At 38.1% G+C, this 21656-nt stretch overlaps 1 long non-coding RNA gene across 2 annotated transcripts; it reads left to right on the top strand.

The window, feature by feature from the left end:
- Positions 1–8507: 8507 nt before the first annotated feature.
- Positions 8508–21452, top strand: LOC306839663. 2 transcript variants are annotated; one of them, XR_013781229.1, is made up of 3 exons: positions 8508–8707; positions 13126–13314; positions 21355–21452. It is a non-coding gene; the product is annotated as an uncharacterized lncRNA (long non-coding RNA). The 2 variants fall into 2 exon arrangements; XR_013781230.1 differs by lacking the exon at positions 21355–21452 and adding an exon at positions 13641–14841.
- The last annotated feature ends 204 nt before the right edge of the window (positions 21453–21656 follow it).

The raw sequence follows: 21656 nt of genomic DNA, 5'->3' as shown, positions 1-21656 counted from the left end.
GGTACTTCGTAATTCACAGTAATAGAATCTGTCAACAAAGCATCTGTAAGGCCCTAAGAATTACAAGATGCAAAAAACATTGACAGAGTTAGGTAATGGGAGAATGAAAATGGAATCGACTGTAAAGTGAGAAATATTGCACAACTTGCCAAAATATGTTTGAAATTTGAAAAAAAACATTTTTTTTCATTAGTTGTCTGTCCTTCGTCTCTGCTGTCAAAGCGTTTGGTTAAAACTCACCAAAAATACAAATAGTGTTTACTTTTCGTGCAGCGTCACGCAGTCCGTAACGACCAAGTCTTTTTGGTCAGAAACGTAGATGATGTAATCAAACAATTGGTTTGTCTTTTCTACATTTACTCTCACAGACAAGTTCTGGTCTAAAACTAGGAAGGTTCCAGCCAGCTTAGCTGAGTGAAGGGAAATTTGCGATGAATACAATGAGTCGTTGTCAGGCTTTGTTTGGGCTGAGCATTGAAGTTTCATTCTGTGAGCATCAACAGGAGAGGTAAGTTGACGAGGGTCGATCACTTGTTTGATTCCAAGCTGAAAATCAGTTCGGGGTTTAAGAGAGAATGAGTCTGAAATGACATGTGCTGGTACAAACATGCTTGTCCCCTACAAACAGTCCTGAAGACTCCGTAGAAGGGTTTGTTCATGTGCATAATATATCAAGGTCGACAGTTCCTCTGGTCTCTGGGTGAGTAATTGTGTAACTTCCCCAGAGTCATGGGAAGATTTAAGGTTATTATTGCCTGCAGTTTTGCAAACTGTTCTGCAACTGACTTACATAATATTTTCACATAATGTAATAGGAGTTAATTGTCAACAGTGCATCCTCAAACACATCAGTTGATTTCTCATAATGAAGTTGCTGTCTGATACTGAATAGGGTTAAGTAGAATCTGAGTATAGTGCCTATCTGATAGCCACTTCTACACACAGGTCAGGTAATTCAGGTTAACTTTTAGTTCACACAATATTTTGGACTGCAAAGTTCAACCTCTCCTCCAATACAAAGTGTTTGAAGTATTCAGTAACGTAATTGGCTCTATGATCACTTTTATAAAGCACGCTACAAAAGAGCTTTTAGGAATGATACAAGCATTAATGGCTTGTTTTTTGATGAAGTGCTTTTACACGTGTTAAATAGAGGAGTGACGGGAGAATACTTGTATTAATTGCTCTTTAAAATGGATGGACCATCAATGATGTATTTTGTTCAACCCAGCTAACTTGCTAAATAATTATTTGCAATCGCTGCAGCACCAGGCTAAGAAAAAGGATAAAATCCATATTGATTGCAGAGTTCGAAAAAAAAAATCAGTAAATCAGGACGTAGTTGAAAAGTGATGTTATAATCCAATTTATAGTGAATAAACAAGTATTGCAACATTAACATTCAGTGTGCTCTCTGCTTTCCAATGTTCTCCCAACAATGACTCACAAAACAGATGCAGCACCATAAGAGAAAAATGTAATAGTTCAGTAAATGTCTCATAACAAATTAGATACAGACAAAGATGAAAAAAACAATAATGCTGGATATCTTATCAGAAGAATGGTACAGAACGTAACAGATGAAGAAACCAGAATGAACAATAAACATGAAGCCTTTGTGAAGTCACCCATTGTTTACTGATGGGGCTTTTGAAGCCCATTGATTTCAGTTGCCATATTGGAATTGCAGTCTGCAACAAACTGTCTGTGAACCTGATGAAAGGTATAGAGCTGCAGCTGAGGCCGGTCTGAAACCGAGAAGTGTTTTACCCTTTTGACAGGCCTGCTCTTTTCTTTTGGTGAAGCCATTTCTAAGAAAGGATTCATCTGGTGCTCATGTGTTGGCTTAGTAAGGTCCTTTGTATTGCATGGTATTGTATAACTTGTCTAACTATTGAGTACAAGTACTCTTTTCCAGCTCCTTGCACGGTCACTTTGTCTTTCTCTCTTAGTTGTAAATAGGCCTCTTTGCCACATTGTCTTTATACAAGCTAAGACCAATCAAAGGACGTGTTTCCCTTCCAGAAAGTTCTAAAGAATAAAAACCCTCTCAGCCTCATGTCATACAGTATGGTGCATGACAAGGCACAAAGAGCAACTACAGGGACCATCTGAGTTTTGAATTAAATTTTAGTTGCATAATATTGCTTTTCAAATGCCAATGATATCCTTTTTCATGACTCTAATAAAGCGTGTGTTTATGCTAAGTCAGCAGTCTACAGCAGACAAATAAAATACCTCCCAACAAATATAACACAACTTCTTATTAGATTCTTCTAACAAAATCTCGGGGAAATCACGTGTACTATCAAATGTTTTCAAAGTAAAACTTGAACAGTGAACTCTTGTTCCTCGCAACATTTACGTCTCCTGATAATCTCATAATTTATATTTATTTCTTTGATGTTGTTACATATTAGTTTTGTTCCTAAAGCAACTATTTTCAAAATGTTATTGGAAAGTCAACATTTGATTTGATTTGATTATTCAAACATAAACACATGCAGCTTTATACAAACTTTAATTGTATCTCAAAAGATAATTTGAGCTTGTGTGTTTGGGACATTGAGATAGAAGCAGACAGATATTTGAATTCAGTGTTCTTTTTTGCTGGCTTATTATTTGTTTTTTGTGTCCAGGGGTATTGCGGTCACAAATAACCTCCTCTGAGCCAGCTCACGTGGAACACGTTATTGTTGTTACAGTGAGTGTCTTGATATTTATCATCTCGGCTTGTTTTCTTTTGAACAGTCTGCAACTTCAGGACAAAGAAATCAAGGACAAAGTCGTCTGACTTACTTTACACTGGCAAAGCGTAAGGGCAGCAACAATGTCTGATGGTTTATCTCTCCGGAGCAGTTCAAAGAGTTTGAACCTTGATCTCAGGCAGAAATTCTAACAGGAAAGTCCAGCCTGTATTTGTGAACTCATGATATATTAGCATGGAGAAAACTTTGTTCTCAAATCTTGTCACAAACGGGGCAGAGCCAAAAACTGTAGAAAACAACTCTTAGAAGTAGCTGAAAAACAACAACTTCTCAACGATGGTGGCAATTATGCTAATTTTAGCTTTTTAGACAAAGTATTTTCTATTTCGTCTCCGGGTTTGACAATCAAAATAGTAGTCAAAAGCATCATAAAGACACATGACTACAGCATTTAAATGTATAAACGTAGCAATCACGCAACTGAACACTCTGCTACAATCAAGCATACACGCTCTATAGAGTAAGTAAACTACATTTAACACAATGTGCTAACTCTCTTTTAATGATGATTTAAGGACTGAAAAGCTTACTGATTAAAATGACACATGCAGAGTGCGCTATAAAGAGAAACTCCACATCTGCTTGAGTAAGCTGAGCTACTGTTGATAGTCTTCCCCTCATCCTTGTACCAATCATTGGGTGTATTTAAAAATGCTGAACACATTTTTTGTTCCTATACCTACACGTGTGGCTTTTGCTTGGATAAAGGCAATATCCAAGTAAATTAAACTTGGATATATTAGCTCATCGGCAAACATAAGGTCAACTCTAAATTAGTTTTCATTGGGGGTGGGATAGCAGAAAGAACTACATCCAATAATCCCCACCAACACAGAGCTCCCTGACAGTGGGATTTACATGTGTCTAAATGAGGGAACATGCATGCTAACGATGACACATTGTTCATGCAGATTTCTTATTGATAAATAATCAAATATTTTCCCCAAAACAATATCCATCAACTTGACTTTGACATTATACTGTCCAGACTGCTCTGGCCATCAATTACGTCTATATGTCGTGTTAATACCACAAGGCCGATTAGATTTGCAATAACAAGCATTTGAACAGCTGTACCTAATAAATTGGTCGGTGAGTGTTTAATTGTCAGAATAGCTGCCTTTCTAAATTCAAAGTTGCAGTTGAACTCAGTTATATAGATGTATTTTTTATCCCCATCCCTTTTGGTAGCTGAGAGATTAAAAGCCATCATACACTCCCTTCCCTGCCCGTGAGAAACACAGCTGTAAAGGTAAAACAACAGAGACAGTAGTGATTCACTATCAACCCTGACACCCTCCTTTCTTCCTCCGTCAGGGGAGAGCTCCTTGGCTGCTTAGTGGCCTCCAGTAACACAGAAGGAGTACGTCACATGTCAAGAAACTCAACCCTGTAGTACAGCTGAGTCCATGGCGTAGGTTGTAAAAAGGGTTTATAAAAAATATGTGTGCGTAAATCCCCGCCTGTGTGAGCAGGTGTTAATGCACAATTGACCAAATGGATTTTCTGTCATACGGTGGTGGTGGGGGTGGGGAAATGGGGGGGGCAGGGGGGGGGATATCTCTGTGGCTCCAAGCCTGTTTGTCGTCTGTGTTTTCCTGTGGGCGTTTAGCACTCTATGTGGCACATGACTCAATCATGTGTAGAATAGTTTTAACTGTGCTGTCTATGCTTTTGCATCATAGGGTACGTAAGCGCTAACCCAAGCCAAGTGTACTGAATGGCTCATTCCACATAAATCTAAATACTAAAACATCTATATGTATTTCAATGCCAAGATTTCCTGCACTTGATTTCGTCTCCCGATGTGGAAAACTAAATTTACATTGCTTTTTTTTTTTTTTTTTTTTTTTTTAATCTTCAGCGTCTGCCAGCCCCAGAAGGCTCTTACACTGGTGTATCAGATCTTTTTTAGAATATGCAAACCAGCCTATGTATAGATATAAGTATTTAACATGCATTCTAGGGTTTACATCTTATTTCATAGTGAATAGTTTTTAAGATTTCACACTCATACAAAATAAGTTAAAGCTATGCAGATTTGAAAGCTTTCACACTTGCAGAAAACTCCTGAAAAACTCTGGATATTTGCTTAATTTTTCCCACAGACTTTACACAGAGTTTTTCTGACTGACTCCTTGTATTTTTATAGGAGAATTCTCCTTGAGCCAATGGGTGGTGATGTTTTATATACTGTGACTGCTGCAAAGTGAATAGCGTGTGCATGCCACCTCTACGGTCTCCGTTCACGTAATTAATCTGCTGTATTTTGTTTTATGTTCACCAGTCTGTTGTTCTCTTTGTGCTTTTGATGATATTTTGATTCCATTGAACTACACGTAGTATTGATATGAAGGAAAATATTCTCATGATAGCATCATGTAGATATTTTCAGGAGTACATACTGTATGTAAAAATGGCTTCACAGTCATGGTTGCCATTGGAAAATAAGAGGCAGACACTCATTTCTCCCTGAAGAACAATTTGCCCCCAACAGATTTTTAATTAGTGTGGCTGCTCAGCTCTTTGTAATTTCCTGATTGAAATGATAAATTCTGTGTTTTCCCCATACTTAAATCTCTTTCATGAAGCATTCTAAAACCTTGTCTAAATAATTCCTAGATCTGAGAAAATAAAACAAAAAAAGTACTGCATCAAATTGTCTACAATGCATTGTATTGTTGTATGAAAAAAAGTTTAGCTGTTAAACAGCTACCACGTAGATCTTCGATTTAAGTGCACAAGTGCTGGAAACACATTTTGTTTATAATTGCCACTCTGTATCTTTGCTTTTAGAAAAACAGAGTTTGAATTTGTTGCAAAGTTAAAATGCCTTAACAAAAATTTGGAATTGCAGAGAACAGGGCAACACATACTACATAAAGCATTTATCATAAAAGCAACGCCACCAAATTGCCCAAACCCTCACTGGGATAATTGTACTAAAGGAAATGTAGCAAACTGAAAGTCTCCCTCACACAGTCCCCGAAACATGAAGGCCAGGTTTGACTGAAGAGCACAGACAAAGTTAATGCTGTTTTTTCTACAAAGCGAGGTTATGCAGGATTCTGTGGGGGAGTGTAAGGTCATTTGATGTGTCACTTCCTGTGAAAGAGGAATTCAGAGTGAATGAGAGTGATAATAAAGCGTTAATACCAACCTCAACTCGGCTTCACAAGACACATCATTACACCAAAATGAAACTGAATGTATGAGAGCGATTACTCACCATAGGCCATCTGCAAATGCATGTGCAAATGTCCAGATAAAGCCCCCTTACCCCTGTGATACTTGATTTCTAAACATGTTTTAATGGATATAAGTCTTTTTCAGACTATAGGCTGCAGATGCATGATTCTTGCTCAAATGTGAATCACCACTATTCTTCATGAGAACTGAGATCACAAATCTCTCGAGATTTTTATTTAAACGGATCATCGGTGTCCCGCTCCCCTCTCTTCTGGACCTCTACGGCACCCGCCTCACCCGCAAAGCAACCCGCATTGTGAGTGACCCCACCCACCCCTCACACAGCCTCTTCAGCCTCCTGCCATCGGGGAGACGGTACCGCAGCCTGCGGGCCGGCTCTACCAGACTGAGAAACAGCTTCTTCCACCAAGTTGTCAGGAAGCTGAACTCTCTTCCCTCTCTTCCCTCCCCTCTCTCCCCTCCCTCCCCTCCCCTCTCTCCCCTCTCTCCCCTCCCTCCCCTCCCCTCTCTCCCCTCTCTCCCCTCTGCCCCCATGAACACTGAATCACTGGAACCTCCTCCTGTTTGAACATTGAAACAGAACCCTGGTTACTTATTGCACATTGCACGCATGCACAAGTTCACTTTTCTTATAATCTGGTTCTATACTCCATTTTATTTAACTTAATACTTTTGCACATTTAGGTTTATTAATGTAAATATTATTTATCTTTTTACATCTTTTTTACCTCTTTTACCTTGTTTTATTTTATTTACCTTTTTCTTATCTACATTGCACCGTGGGGAGGGGGGAAACGTAATTTCGATTTCACTGTATGTCTGACATATTTTGGAATTGACAAATAAAGAACCTTGAACCTTGAACCTTGAACCTTAAACACTTTAATTGCAACCTTCATCACGGGTTTCCCACAGAAGAGTTTGAGCTCCATGCAGTTCTTTACTTGCATTGTAATACATTTGTATGCAGCACGTTGTGACTTTCCTTCACAACTTTATGATTATCATCTAGTCTTTTTGACTTATTATTTGTTTTTGTTTCTCAAATCTCTTTCAGTGTTCATTAGACACAGGTTCACTCAATAAAGAATACAATCATTAGAATACTTGAATAAATACGTGGACTGGAGAGTTGTACTTTGACTTGACTTCTGTTGTCTATTTTATTTTATTTTATTTATTCATTTCTTTTTTTTAATTTTGGAGGGGGGGGGGTTCCCACACTTCTTTTCCAGCATGTAACATATCACTGAGAAATTCTTTACAATGATTAACTCAGAACAATCTCAAGACAAGCATGTTTAACTGAGAAACAATTAACAACAACAATTGAATCCTGTTAAACTGTAAATCCAGAAAAGTTTAACAAGAAAGGACTTTCAGTAAAGTACGTAGTATGTTGCTTGGTAGTGAATCACTTATCAATTGTTAATCCTTTACCAAATACTATTTTAATATTGTATAGCTATAGTAAAATGAGCTCTCATTTTCCTACAGAAAAGAGCACTTCATCCTCCACAATCTTTAATTAGCCTCTCCATGAATCATGATTCTCTCAATAAGACATGATGAGTTGTGTTCTGTGCCTGACAGGGTGACAGTAGAAATCATGCAGATGACACATTTGAAAGCGTAGGATGTGATGGAATATTTATGAATGGCATCAAGTTTATCATACAAGGATGTGTCAAAACAAACAAGAGCGAAAGCAATATTTTTACATTACATTCTATATTTAAGGATCAATGCACAACAACGGTTTTGTGGACAGAATAGGTTGTATTATTTTAGATAGAGTTTCATGTAAGAATTCACATTAAGAGCCTCAAATCTTAAGTAATGTTACAACAAATGTACGAGAATCATTGAACAATTGTTTCTGGTATTAAGATAGTCACTAATAATGTAATTCATCTCAAATCTGGATAATATGTTGAGAATTGAGGGATTTGTTAGCTCACCAGCCATCTGTCTGAGCTGAGCGGAGTTACTGTTGCTATGGAGGCCACAATCACTGCAATACACCAGGGGCTGCTGACCTGCAATCAATCTAACTAGACCAGTGTAAATAACTAAAAAACAACATCCCAGTTAGATGGACCCTTTCTTGTCTTCAGTTGTTTTTTGACAAAGTCAACCAAAACACAATAGTTCACAGATGCAAAATTTAAAAATGACTGTGCAAGACAACGAAGTCACAGTTATATTGACCACTTTGCATTTTGTCATTGTTTCATGTTTTGCTTCCTTTATGCGTCAATAAAGTTTTAGTTTTTTCCTTTTTTCTGGCAAAGAAAATTCAAGCGTAAAAACTGTCTAACAGTACTGAGACGGACTGCTTCTTTTTAGCTGAAGGCTGGTGGGTAAACTCAATAAGGCTTTGAAATATGGACCAAAAATAATTCTTTTAAACCTACAACCAATAAGAGGTTAAAATGTGGGATATAGCGTTAGCCTGCTTGGCTCCAACGTCCCATTTATATTGCTTTTTGTTATAACTCACTGTTGAGCTGAATTGTGGGCCTTGCCCCTCCAGCCTGGATACACCAGGTTGGGTGCACCAGGTGAGGGTGGTTTACTAATCATCTGGATTGGAAGTCATACCCACACAGAATCACTACAGAGCAACATGGGAGCAAGCAGCATGAAAGTTGACTGAGATCTGGTGATTTGGACTGAAACACCAAGACTGTTTGTGCAGAACAAAGCATTCAAAGGAGATGCAGCTGGTGAGCTCTCTGCATTTTTCTTGGATGTAACTGGACCTTATTTGCTGCATTGTTGTAGTCCATTGTCATTTAATGGTCTGATTGGAAGTATCAATGGTTAAAATCATGTTAGATGCATATTACCAAAAATAGTTTCATGGTAGTTAAATTCAGTTAAAAAACAAATGCTTTTAAATACCATGTGAGCTGAAAACAATTAAGGTGTAATTTCTATAGATTTAAATTAGAAAGGCTATTAATATATTGTGTAGTTAAAATCATGAGGTCAAATAAAATTACACATCATTGACATCAAACATCTAAAATAAAACAAAGAATAAACAGAGAGCAAAATTGTGATGAGTGAAACTTATAAAGCCATTACAGGTAATTTAAATGAAAAGGAGGAAACACAGGAAGGAGCTAAGAAGAGGCTGGCAGGCCATACCATTGATATCCAAAACACATCCTCAAGTGAAGGATTATGTAAAGCACCAGAATGCTTCCTTCAGGGCAGCAGGTTAGGTTTTTAAAAGTTCTCTTGGGATAACTTTATTCTGCAGCTCATTTAATGCCCAGGTTGCACGAAAGAGGAAGCAATCCGTACCGAGCTCTGAGGGACCTGGGGACATCCAATTAAATGGATCTCATTCAGGGGTGTTAGTGGTATATTCTCTAGTATTAAAAGACTTGAGATGTATTTTTAAATAATGTCTTTGTTGACCACTTAAAGCAATATTTGTATTTTCTGGTTGGGAAAACTAAACTAAACATGAATATAAAAGTACTCATGAAATGACATTCTTGGCATTTATGTCACAGAGTGTTAAATGCATGAGCTTCAAACTGCTTTTTACAGACTCTAATTGAAAAGATTCTTCTTTCAGAGGGAAGAAAAAGTTTTTCTCTTTTTTTTTTCCAATGACAATCAACAAACCCTTTTAAAGGCAGCTTTTCATGAAGATAAATGAAGAATCCAATAGATTTAAGAAGACTCTGTCTATTTATGAATTAGTAAATAATTCAGGATCTACTCCAACGAATAACATCTTAGAAAAAAAACAGAGGAAATTGATGGCAGACGCTTTGCTGGAAACAAAAGAACTCACTTTTCTAAATTGATCAAAACATGTCTGCCTTGTAGCTAACACTGACTGAAAGTGACAGCTGGCAGTGATTTTGAAACTATCAATCATTTGTACAGTGTGTATAATAAGTGTCATCGAGAGACCCTAAATGTACTACTGCTCACATGTAGTGCAACTTCCTTGCTATTCATTTCTCAAACAGAAGTAATACAGATCCAGCTTTGTTGAAACACATAAAGCTGTCCGTACTTTAGTTTGCTTTCATCCTGCTGGTGGTGGAGGTTTTCTGTTTTGGAAGGTGGAAAATGGTCAATGGTTAAGCCAAACAGTCTTCAAATAAGAAAACGGCTACTGTCCTCAGCTCTTTTTGCCTTATAGGTCTCTGCGTCACTCACTTGCCGTGGAATTATGAGAGAAAATAGTGCTCTTTGTGAGAGCATTGAAGGCACTAGACATTACCAGTGCAAAGGAAGGGAATTAAATGTTTTGATTTTTAAATGCCTTTATTCATATGTATTAATCTGAGCAACAAACCTGCGTATGTTACTTGGAGGTCGTTTACAAAGGTGGAGTGGTTCACCCTGAGGACAAACAAAACGAAATTTTATGACTACTCAGTTCTGATGAAGACAGATAACAATATAAAGAACTCATCCAACTTGAGACCTTACCACCAGCTGATAATAGCCCGTGTTATTCATAAAAAGACCCATTTAGAAGAATGTCTTTCTCTGCTATGTCCAATTGAAAGTTCATGACATACGATGGTCTTTAATATGTTAATTAAAGACATGTGGACAATACGCAGCTTGATAGTTGTGAAGAAGGACCCTTATCAAGAACTTCTTTTGTGCAGCTTATTTTCAAATGAACCGATGTGGAGTAATGGCTGAGTTTAAAGCAATAGATCTCTCAGCCTGTTCCAGGCTTTAAGTGGTGACCCTTAACTCATTTAAGACAGGTGGACAGATATCCCATCTTTGTGAAAAAGCATTCTAATCTGAAGTCTGACAAAATAAGCTCCATGCACAAGAGTGGTGACAAACTTCATGCTGTACCAAGGGGTCGGCTAATCAGATTCTGGTTTACTTCGCGTATTGGTCAACACAAATTGAAGATGAGCTCTGTACAGAAGAGGTAGAACATATGCCCACACCTGCACACTAAATAGACAAGAGAAGCCTATTTGGCATCTGACGTTGGTTGGGAACCGAAGGGGTTGCTGATTCAAGTCCCAGTGCTGACCAATCTGGAAGTTAGTCTGGTAGATGGAGAGTTGCAAGGCCACTATCCAAGTACTGCCGATGTTCCCCTCGAGGAAGGCACCGAATCTCCAACATTTCTGATGAGCTGCCTGTGCTGCAGCCCAGCTATGACATCCTTTCACTAATGCATGACGTCCACAGGTCCTGTGTATTTTGGGCCAATGTGTGAGCAAGTAAACCAAAGCAAGTAACTAATAATATTGTCGTACAACAGTGCTCAACGGTGACCTCCCACTTTTGGCTCGGGTTCCACCAGTAGATTTCCCCATTTAGTTCCTCCCTTAATTTTTCACAAAATCCATATATCACCAGATTGGCACCTGGGACTAAAACAATACGCTACCCCAATACTTGTGAGATAGTACATTTAATTCTGCACCAAAACAGCATTGGAAAAACATTTTGTGTTAGAAAAAAGTCTGCCAGCTGCTCACCTTTCTTGGGCAGTTGCTAAATGTTTTCTGTGCTGAAGTCATCCCCCGCATGCCCTGACTCTTCCTTGCAGATAAGCATTACTCACGTGTTTCCCTTAGTCCACAGAGGGTGACTCATCCCATATCAAAGACGCAAGCAGTGCACAATATGAACTTTACAGACACATAATCCCAAAAGACACGGGGAAATTCAACCGTTTTAAATGGCAACCCAACCCCGTTTGAAAGGGGGACAAAGTGTGTACATGTGCACATAATTGCTTTTTAACTGACTGCAATATTAAAAGTGAAGATATAGATAGATAGATAGATAGATAGATAGATAGATAGATACTTTATTGATCCCGAGGGAAATTCAAGGCATATATATATACAACCACTACTGTGATGAATTCTGCCTGAACTCTGTCCATAAACCAGATTGGCAACATGTGATGGAACTATTAACAAATTTAAATAGACCCAACGAGCTGGTTGTCCGTAACAGCAAGATGTCTCTCAAACCTGTAATAATCAAGGGCTTAAAGGCTGCGGATCTGATGCAAGAGCTACCTGAACTGTTCGTACGTTAGCAGCAACATAGGCCAGCAGCTGTCAAGTGTGAGCCAGATATACTTTCCTTCTTGAAAACAATATTCCCCTAAATCTAGTTTATTCAACAAATTAGAACCATGCTGCTTTGCAAGCTTGACATGACATATGTGATGTTTTTTCAGAGGTTTTCTCCAACATGAGTGAGACTAGCAGCAAAGGAGAGAGCAAACCACTTTTAAGAAAACACCTGCCACCTACTACAGAAACCTGCTGCTGCTATTTATCATCATTAGTCTGTGCTTTATTTCCCATAAGGTGCAACATGGAGTGATTTAAGTGCTCTTCTGTGCTCATGTACTATGCTACACTTCCTGTATGAAAGAGTCTCAAAATGTCTTCAATAGAATGACGTAGGAAAAGTAATTGATACATTTGTACCATTTACACAACACATTTCCTGGAAATCATCATTTAATATCCATTATTTTTGTTTCTGGGGTATTTTTCTTAATGACCAGGAAAAAAAAAAAGAGAGGTTTGACAGAAAACGCCAAGGTCTGGAATGAAACACGGCTGGAAGAACTCGGGCTTAATACACGTATTAGTGCATGTAACACAGTATGCTGTCATCTGCATGCATCAACTTTCAGCTACTATAGTTTACAAGCTGCAGGGAGCAAATCAAATTTTGATATAGATTAGTTAGAATAGTTGTAGAATATGAATTTTTGATGATGCATATAAAGTTGTCTTGATGTATCGTCCTTGAAACATACTCTCTGATCCTGCTGCTGCTGCTGCTACAGATTATCACCTCAATGAATAAGGCAGCTGCTCTCCTACTTTTTATATTCAATTGCTATCTGATCTTCTGGTATCCAAGTTTCCCCCCAGGATAAGCACTAGCATGTTTTTCTTGCAATTGGCCACAATAATATAATAAAGGCTGTGTGTAAACATCATGGTGCATTTACTATTTTTATAATCATGCTTATTTCACCATATTCCTTGTTTTTTTTAATGCACTTTGAAGTCCCTAAGGTATACATTAACATGCAAACATGACATTGCTTTTCAACAACATCACTGGACATGGTGTATATATTCCCTCTTTGCAGATATCTCTTCAAGAACAAGCTTAAAGATTGAGAGAGGGAGGAGGACTGTAGCATCACAGGAATACAAAAGAGAATGACGACCGGAAGTGCTGCTTCTCCCAATTCAGCCTGAGAGGGGCAGAAGAGAGCTAGAGATGCAGTCTCTCAGAAGGGTCAATAACTCTGCAAGAGGAAAGACCAGACTGTGAGGTAACTACAGGACATGTCATCTGTTTAGTCATACAGCTGCAGTTCAGGCTTTGATTCTGAATGTTTTATAAAGTATTGATAATGAAAGAGAACCTTTTTAAATTGTAACGATGCAGACACGTGATAAAAAAATAATTTGATGCCAAATTACCTCACAATTTAATAGTTAATTTCCAATAATTTTTTTAAATCTGCTTTTTCCTCATCCTGCACATGTCCTGCAAACACGTGTATAAGAGCACATCTTCATGCTTACATTATCCACAGGATGCTTCTAAGTGAAAACCTTGATCCCATGACGCACTTCATTTTCTTACATATTACAGATGACATCAACACTTTCAACAAGTTACACACTGATCTGTCAGTGACTCATTGCATCAAGGTTTTCTCATCAAACATGAAAGCTACAACTGAAAACTAGAGGAAGTCCACAACCTAATAAGTGTTGTAAATGGATCACTGCGAGTAGATTTGGGTATTTGTCAATTTCCATGATGGATAATTTGGTGTCTCCTGGGCTGCTGGTAGCTGTGGTAGCTGAAGTTTGCACCTTCAGAAGCATTTTAAATGACCTTTTAATAGGATAACATTACATTTAGCAACCATTTTTGTTACATTTCTGTCAGCAACCTGCAGTTCTTAAGTTCTAATCCAAATTATCTTTTGCTATAAGTTAATCAAATCGAAACAATTGAAAAAAACTTGTATTGAGATTTTTTTAGAACTTTGTTGCAAGGAACCCTGATATTTCTTGCCTTTAGGTACTTCTATGTATTTCTTGTGGTAACTCTGGACTGTTGTCATGCATATAAACAAAGCTGGTTTTAACTTTTAGTGGGAGTAAACTTAAGGGCGAGTGAGTGTGGGATGGTGTTAAGTGCAAAGCTGCTCCATCTTTATGTGGGGGTGTGGGACCGTTTCTGTTGGAGGAGCAGGAGATCGGGATCTTTTTTAGACCAAGAGCCTCGTGCTTTAGACTTACCCATTTCACAGCCCACACCCGGGGCCGAGGCGGGAGCGGACGGTGTGTCAGAGCTTAGTCATACTACGATTCGTAGCATTGGATCAATAATCAGCAACATGATTTTAGGGTGTCCTTTGTCTTATTTTGCAGATTGTGTCAGATTTTATTCACACATCTCACCGCTCTATTGTATCTTCTTTTATTACAGTAAGTGGGGAAGTCACAGAGACCTGCTGGCAGTAGGATATGCATTAATGATGGAAGTGTAGGAATTAAACAGTCTGGTGCCTTTGGCACATTCAAACATTTGATCGTGAGTATTGCCCCAAAAAATAAACATCACAGAAGCATATCTGTGGCGAAGAAGAAGTCCTGCGCAGTGGGAATAAAGCCTTACAACCACAATAAAAATATCAAGAAGCTAGAGATCACTTTTATTTTTCCTTAAACTGTGAAACAGACTGAAAGTAGTCAATTAAAAAGTGAAAGCTTAGTCTAAGACTGACAAAGCATTCGCAGGAGGACAACTATAAAACTGTGCACCATATCAATAAGAACATTTCAGTCGTGTCACGATTAGCAGGCAGGAAACAGGGGGGAGGACCCAAGTGCAGAATGACAAAATTTATTAACAAAAGATAAACAAAAACTTACGAGGAGAAAACTAAATCCAAAAACGAAGAACATCCAAAATCCAAAACCACGATGAGAAACACATTCCAGGACGACAGACCACGAGACATTGACAAAACATGACAATACAATGAACCGACAAGAAACTGAGGCAGACACAGAGACTAAATAGACATGGGGTAATCAGACACAGGTGAGACTAACGAGACAGGTGAGGAACATCAGGGTAATCACTAAGGCGGGAAACACAAGGAACAAAGAACACTGAGGACAAGTACAAAGTACAACCTGACACCACAACCAAAACCAGATATACAAAATAAAACAGGAAACACTAAAGACTAGACTTGGAAACATTAAACACCAAACTAAGAAACTGAAAACACAAGTAACAGGAAAACAAGCCTACAGACAACGTAGAAGAACACAAGGACACAGGGAAACACACTAAGGACAGAATGAAACAAAACCAAACCATGACAAGTCGCTATTGCAGATCAGATAGATTTGTTATTGTGGGATGTTATTTGACTCTTTCTATGAAGGTCATACTGCATTTTTCTTCTTGTACTACAGTAACATTGCATTTAAGAAATGTTGCTCCTGGCTGTTCCCTTTGTTCAAAAGAGACATACATGTATTACAAATTGTATGGAAAAACTGTACATATACATGTAAAATAAATCTATAAATCAATATATGGAGGAGTAAAGAAGCTCCTATTTAAGCCTGCCTTAAAGTTGAGATTGTTGACTTGAAGAATGTTTTTAACTGTAAGTATAGGATGATGAAGTTGGCTGAAAAGTTAATAAACTTCTTGTTTGAGCTTTTTTTCAATTTCCAATTTAAAAATCAAAGCTAGGTCCAAAAAATTGGCAACTAGATCAAGTTGTGCAAGTTGTTTGACAGGTCTACCATTATGGAACATCAAACTTTTTAATCTGAACTGCACACTTTGAAAAAGACTTAGATTTATATTGATTATAAATGGGTAGGCTGAGTCATCATCCCAACATCTCTTTGTGTCTCAGTTTTGCCTTGAATGATTCTTGCAATTAGCACTCCTCAGATAAGAGTATACAAATAGACCTGGGGCTGTTTGATTGCACATAAACTGCCGTAGAAAAAAAGATGTGCCTTGTTTGAAATGACTGTTTCACTGTTCTGTCAGTGAAGCATTAAATTAGGAAGAGATGCTATGCTAACGATGTAGTTGGAATGTAGAAGAAGTTAAATGTTTAAATGCTTCCCCGATTTCATTCTGATTCTCTGACATTGTAAATTTCTCTGCTTGCGAGATGAATAAAGGATTATCTTATCTTATCTTAGCTTATCTTATAAGGGAGAATCTGCTCAGAGATCTGATTTCCTGTGTGTGTATATATTGAAGAGACTCCAGAGTTTTCAGGTTTTCACTGGGAACACTTTCGCATTGCCAACTAGTCATTGCAAATGATCCCCAGCAGTTATCCTCTTGTTTGTGTAAACGTCCTCAGATATATACAGTGTCAGGACAAGGGGGAGTGTGCCAGGAGGCTGGCTCCATATGGGGACAGATGGCTTATAACTCCTCCAAGACATCTGCTTGCTGTTGTTTACACCCTTGGTCCCAGATGATAAGTAAAATGTGTAACGAAGGCCCCATCACATATCTCTGCCTATGTGAGGGGCACTCAGTGTTCTTCTAACCCTATACAGTATAGTGCGGTATTATGTGTTGAACTATAATCCTTATTTTTATTGTCATATTTGATTATTGTAAGTGGATTTACAGATATGTTCCATCACTGTAAAAAACAATAGAAGAACTTTGATACTAAAGAAACACTCCTGCATTAACAATGGATCATAACTAAGAAAAGAGATGGGGAGTCCCACCAGTTCAACTTACTTAGCATCGGTGTTTTTCTTCAGCTTGACATCAAATGACCGAAAAAAAACAAACAAACTATTAGAAGCTGTTTTTTAAACTATTACATAAAGAACCCGCCAACTAAATTAGAGTAAGTAATTTGGGTTAACAACATGCTGTTAAGATGTCCATTTACTGACACCACAAACTGTGGGGTGTACTCCGTCACCTTGTTTTGTAGTTTAATGTTCAATTGGTAGGACAAGCAAAAAATAGCTTTCAAATTGTCGACCCCACTTTGTAATTCAATTTTAAGAGCACAGTCAATTATGTTACATCTTTCTTGGCTGAGATTGTTTAGTGCTAAATGAAAACAAATACAGATGTCAGTCAGGTTAGTGCTTCCATAAGTGGACCAATCAATCTGTTTTTCAAGGTAAGACTGTGGTGATATACAATCTATTTTCTTCCAATAAGAGGTCTCTTTGAGAGGTAATTGGAGGGCATGAATTTGAAAACCCTCTCTCATAAAACCTGGTTTAATAAATCTCTATTTTTGCTATGTTGCAGTACTTTCGCTGACAGTAAATTACTCGCCTCATCAAGATAGAGTCATGTACCAAGAATAGTGTTTTAATGATTGAAAGTTCATTCTTGGATTCAAAAACATACCATTTAGGTTTGGTTCCAATGAAAGCTGCAAAAGCCTGGTGACTCTTTTTCTAAATGGCAGTTATGAATAAAGCCACTGGAGATGGACTCAGTCCAGTGCAAATTGGCTGCATTTCTAGAAAATTTAGTTTTTGCCTTCCGTGAAATGTCAGGATCAGAGTGCAATTTACTAGTGGGCACCTCAGAAGCATGTGTTTGCTGCTATGTAAAAGTGTATAAGTATGTGTATTTATCCCTAACCATCACAGTACATGCGTCACAGTTGGGTGCGTGCAGTTATACGTCTGATTGGCAATCGCACATGGCAGTAGCTACCTTGCAATCCAAGTCTCTGTGAAACTGTTTGCCAACTTCTATCAAAAAAAAATAACAATGAAGAAGAATCAATCGCATCAAAACACAAGAAGATTTTAGCAACAGGTCTGCAAGACCCGCCTGTCCTTGTCAATCAGTTGTGTGAGAAAATGTCAGGTTTGCAGTGCCATAAGTCATTGCGCGCACATCTACACATTAGACAGCACCATGCAGCTCACCAGAGCTAGGCAAAAGGAAACAGTTGTGGATCAGTGGGTAGAGTTGGTCATCACACAAACAGAAGGTTAGGGGTTTGATCTCTCCTGTAGATCTACTGTATGTGTCCTTGGGCAAGACACTTCATCCCAAATTGGTCCCGCTGCTGTGTCAGCAGTGTATGGATGGATTAGCTTATACTGTTGAACACTGTATTTGTTGTCCAGCTTACCAATTTCTTGTTGATGAGAACCTAAAATATCTGACTCGACATGCCAACTACTGTATATTTGGTGAGACATTAAAAACTATGGGTGAAGGGGTTGAATGCTAACTGCAGCTGTTGTCAAACAGTAGTTTAGAGGCTGTCAAATATTTTGATCGGTCCAAAGTTTCTCAAGGGTCCTACAATTTCTGAGCATCCTGGAAGTGCTAATGAATGACAATAATGAATGAATTGTATTGATTTTTTTTCTTCTTGCAACCTTGAGAACAATAATTTTCTACATTGTGCAAGCATTCTGGAAATAAAGGCCAGTTGCAACACAACTTACTTACTGATACTTCTGCAACCTCCTGTTCTTTTGCAAAAAATAAGAGGGATCATGAGAGACAGAATGAGACATGAGGACTGATGTAGGATCTGCAGAGCTTTATTGTGCTCTCCTGTTGCACCTTATGTTTTAATTCACATTAGTGCTTCCTGAATCCCTGCCATTGCTTACTTTAAAGCACCATTCTTGATCAAGTAAAAGCTTTTGAGAGCTTACTTTTATAAAAAATCATCAGCCCAGAGACGGGGAAAATATTTCAGCTGTCTGTCAATCCGTGCTGTAAAATTACAGCTCGTCTTCCACCTGACAAGATATCTGAAATTTGGTAACATCACCATGATGAACATTCAGTTGCATTTTCCAACCTTTTCAGCTTTGAGAGCAATTGAATGTTGTTAGAAATTATGTCAGCCAGTGCTGAATAGGCTGATCACACATTGCTTGAACTAGTCTAGAAGGTGCTGACAGAGAAAAGTAAAAAGGTTTTGTGTTATTATAGGAGGCAGGCGTTTACAGCACCACTGGAAGGCTCAAAGCACACTTACTACCCTTTCACATGAATGCATATGTAGGCTTCATGTTGTCTATTGTGAGGCAGTGGACAAGGGAAATATAAAAAGGTTGGAGAGCTTTCCAGTAAAGGTCAATATTTTCTCACAGTAAGTATTGGATTTGCTGTCATGTATCGAACACCAACATTTTCTTTGCAGACTTGCTTGCAGAGAGGACAGACCTGAACTCCACCATGGCCTCAGTTTACTTTAGTTCTTTCAAAGCTTTTATAAAGCAAAGGGCATTAGCAGAGCTTTAATGAAATAATAGACTTAATAGTCTCCACTACAATTCAGTCCTTTTTGTTTCTTATTTGCGATAGTGACTACTCAAACTCCAATTACTTTTTATTTGTTTAATTGAATACATTTATATCCTTAATTCAATAATTTGACAATGAATTATCTAGTAAATGAACATACTTGACTTTGACATGAGTGTTCTTGGTAAAGCATTATACAAGACATGAAATATTTACTAAAGGATGAGACAGTAAAATAAAAGACTAACTTAGTTTTGTATTGAAAGGAAAAAAAGAGTAAATATAGTTTTGGAAGGAATGCAATTATATATATATACATAATGCAATTATTTTAGTTACTCAAGTCATCTATTGAACTTGTAGCAATGGGTTGCATAAAAAAGTACCCAACAGATTGACAGAGTGGGGAAACCAGTGGCAAATGACTTCAGATATAAGCATTATAAAATATGATGCAGAAATATTGATGCAAACTTCATAAATCACTACAGTACTTGACAGACAGTTGGTGTCCTTTTTAAAACTTTCACTACTCACTGACTCTTTTGGATCTTTTATTTCCCTTGAAGTGTTTCCGGAAGTGGAAAAGCTACATCTAATGCATGTCCCTGAGAATTCACCACCTGCCTGTGAATCTCTGTCCCCATGGTAACCCAATCTGCTGAGAGGGATAGAGTGACAGACACAGGCAGTGTGTGAGAAAGAGGAGGGTGAACAAGTGTTTTTTTTTTTTTTTTTATTATTGGGTGTGAGGAGAACCTGTCACTGGTTCTCTCCTCACGTGTTTTATTAATTCAGACTCTTGAGCCTGGCTCAGACTGCAGAATAGTTGAGACATTTTGAGGTCCGATTCCTGCTTCCGGACAGTCTAGAGGTCGTTCCCAACTTGAGGCTGCTCTTGTATAAAGATTCAATCCTAACATCCCTGTTCTGCTCGGAGATCATGGGGAGGTCCTGATTCATTGCAGACATGTTGGACATTTTGAATTTGAAATCTTTACAAGTAAGCCTACGACATGAAAGGGTTTAGCAAAAGTCATGTGGAACTAAAATAACCATGAGAGACGAGGGACAGTTGGCGGCCGGATACAACCTGCAGTTGTTCCAGATAACTGTAATGAATGTGACAATCTTACCTCCAGCGCTTGCTGAGAAATGAAAAAAACCATATAAATGTTTTTCCCTCTCTACACAAAGCATTAGAATCACAAATGTAACCACTCGCCCCACAGTAAATGTGTGGTCACGTGATGTGCATTTTTGATGAACACAGCTTCTGAATTCACTTAAAAATCAAACTAAATCCTCGGGCCATGAAATTAAAGCAAAAAGCTAAAAGACACGACAAAGGAAGTGAAGCCATTCAGTGTTTATGTAAAACAAACAATTGAGATTGAATTGCATGATGAACAGAAGGAAAAATCAAACGTTGTCTTTGCACTGCGACCTTATTAATATTCAGAAAAAACTGCATTTTATGTCTTTTAGTAACATTAAACGTGCTATATTCTTTTCATCACCCTTGAGTGTTCAGAAACGTTCAGGCTTGTAGACAAAACATTCCCTCCCTCTCCTCTGTATTCACTTGATGTTAGTGTTTATGCATCTGTGTTAAGGAGACTGACCTCTCTGCCTCTGTGCAGCTCTCTTGTCCTTGATCAGCTCTATATTTCAGTCTCCCGACACCAATTTATCAACTCTCCACTACAGAGCTGTCTCTGTCCTCTGCCCTACAGCAGCTCTCCTTTTCTCTGATCTCTGTTTTTCTATCAGACCTTCACAAACTCAACATTATATTGTCTGCCCCCTGCCTCGCCCACCACTTCCGCTCGCTCCCGGTTTTACTCTCCCTCCCTCCCTCCCTCCCTCCCTGTCGTTTTTGCTGTAGCTCATGTCTCACAGTCAGGTTCACGTCAGCATAATGTGAGACTGCTTCTGCCAACAGCTGGAATCAGTCTCTTTCTGCTGTGCTATTCTTTTATTTTTGCCTGTCTGTTATCTCCTGCCGTCTTTTCATTGATATTGAAATCTTTTTCAGTGCCCGAGGAAACCTTCTGCCCTCAGGCCAGAGTGACATCAAGCTGTATTCATACCATCCACAATGACTGCTTTGAACCAGACTGACACATACATGCATTGTTTCTTTAATTCCTAAAAAAAATTTATTATATTATTTATATATATTATATAATATTTGTTTTGCTAAGTTTTGTAAATAAAGCAAACCAAATAAAAAAAAAACTTCAATCTTAATAGACTAATTTATTAGTATTTAAAGAAGTTTTCTTTCAAGGTCAGTCACTGCTGGCCATGTAAGATAGCAATATCTTTAGAAGCAAC

Source organism: Symphodus melops (genome assembly GCF_947650265.1).
Source record: "Symphodus melops genome assembly, chromosome: 18".
NCBI classification, from domain to species: domain Eukaryota; kingdom Metazoa; phylum Chordata; class Actinopteri; order Labriformes; family Labridae; genus Symphodus; species Symphodus melops.
Note: the sequence above shows the minus strand (reverse complement) of the source record. Positions and strands in the feature narration are given on the sequence as shown.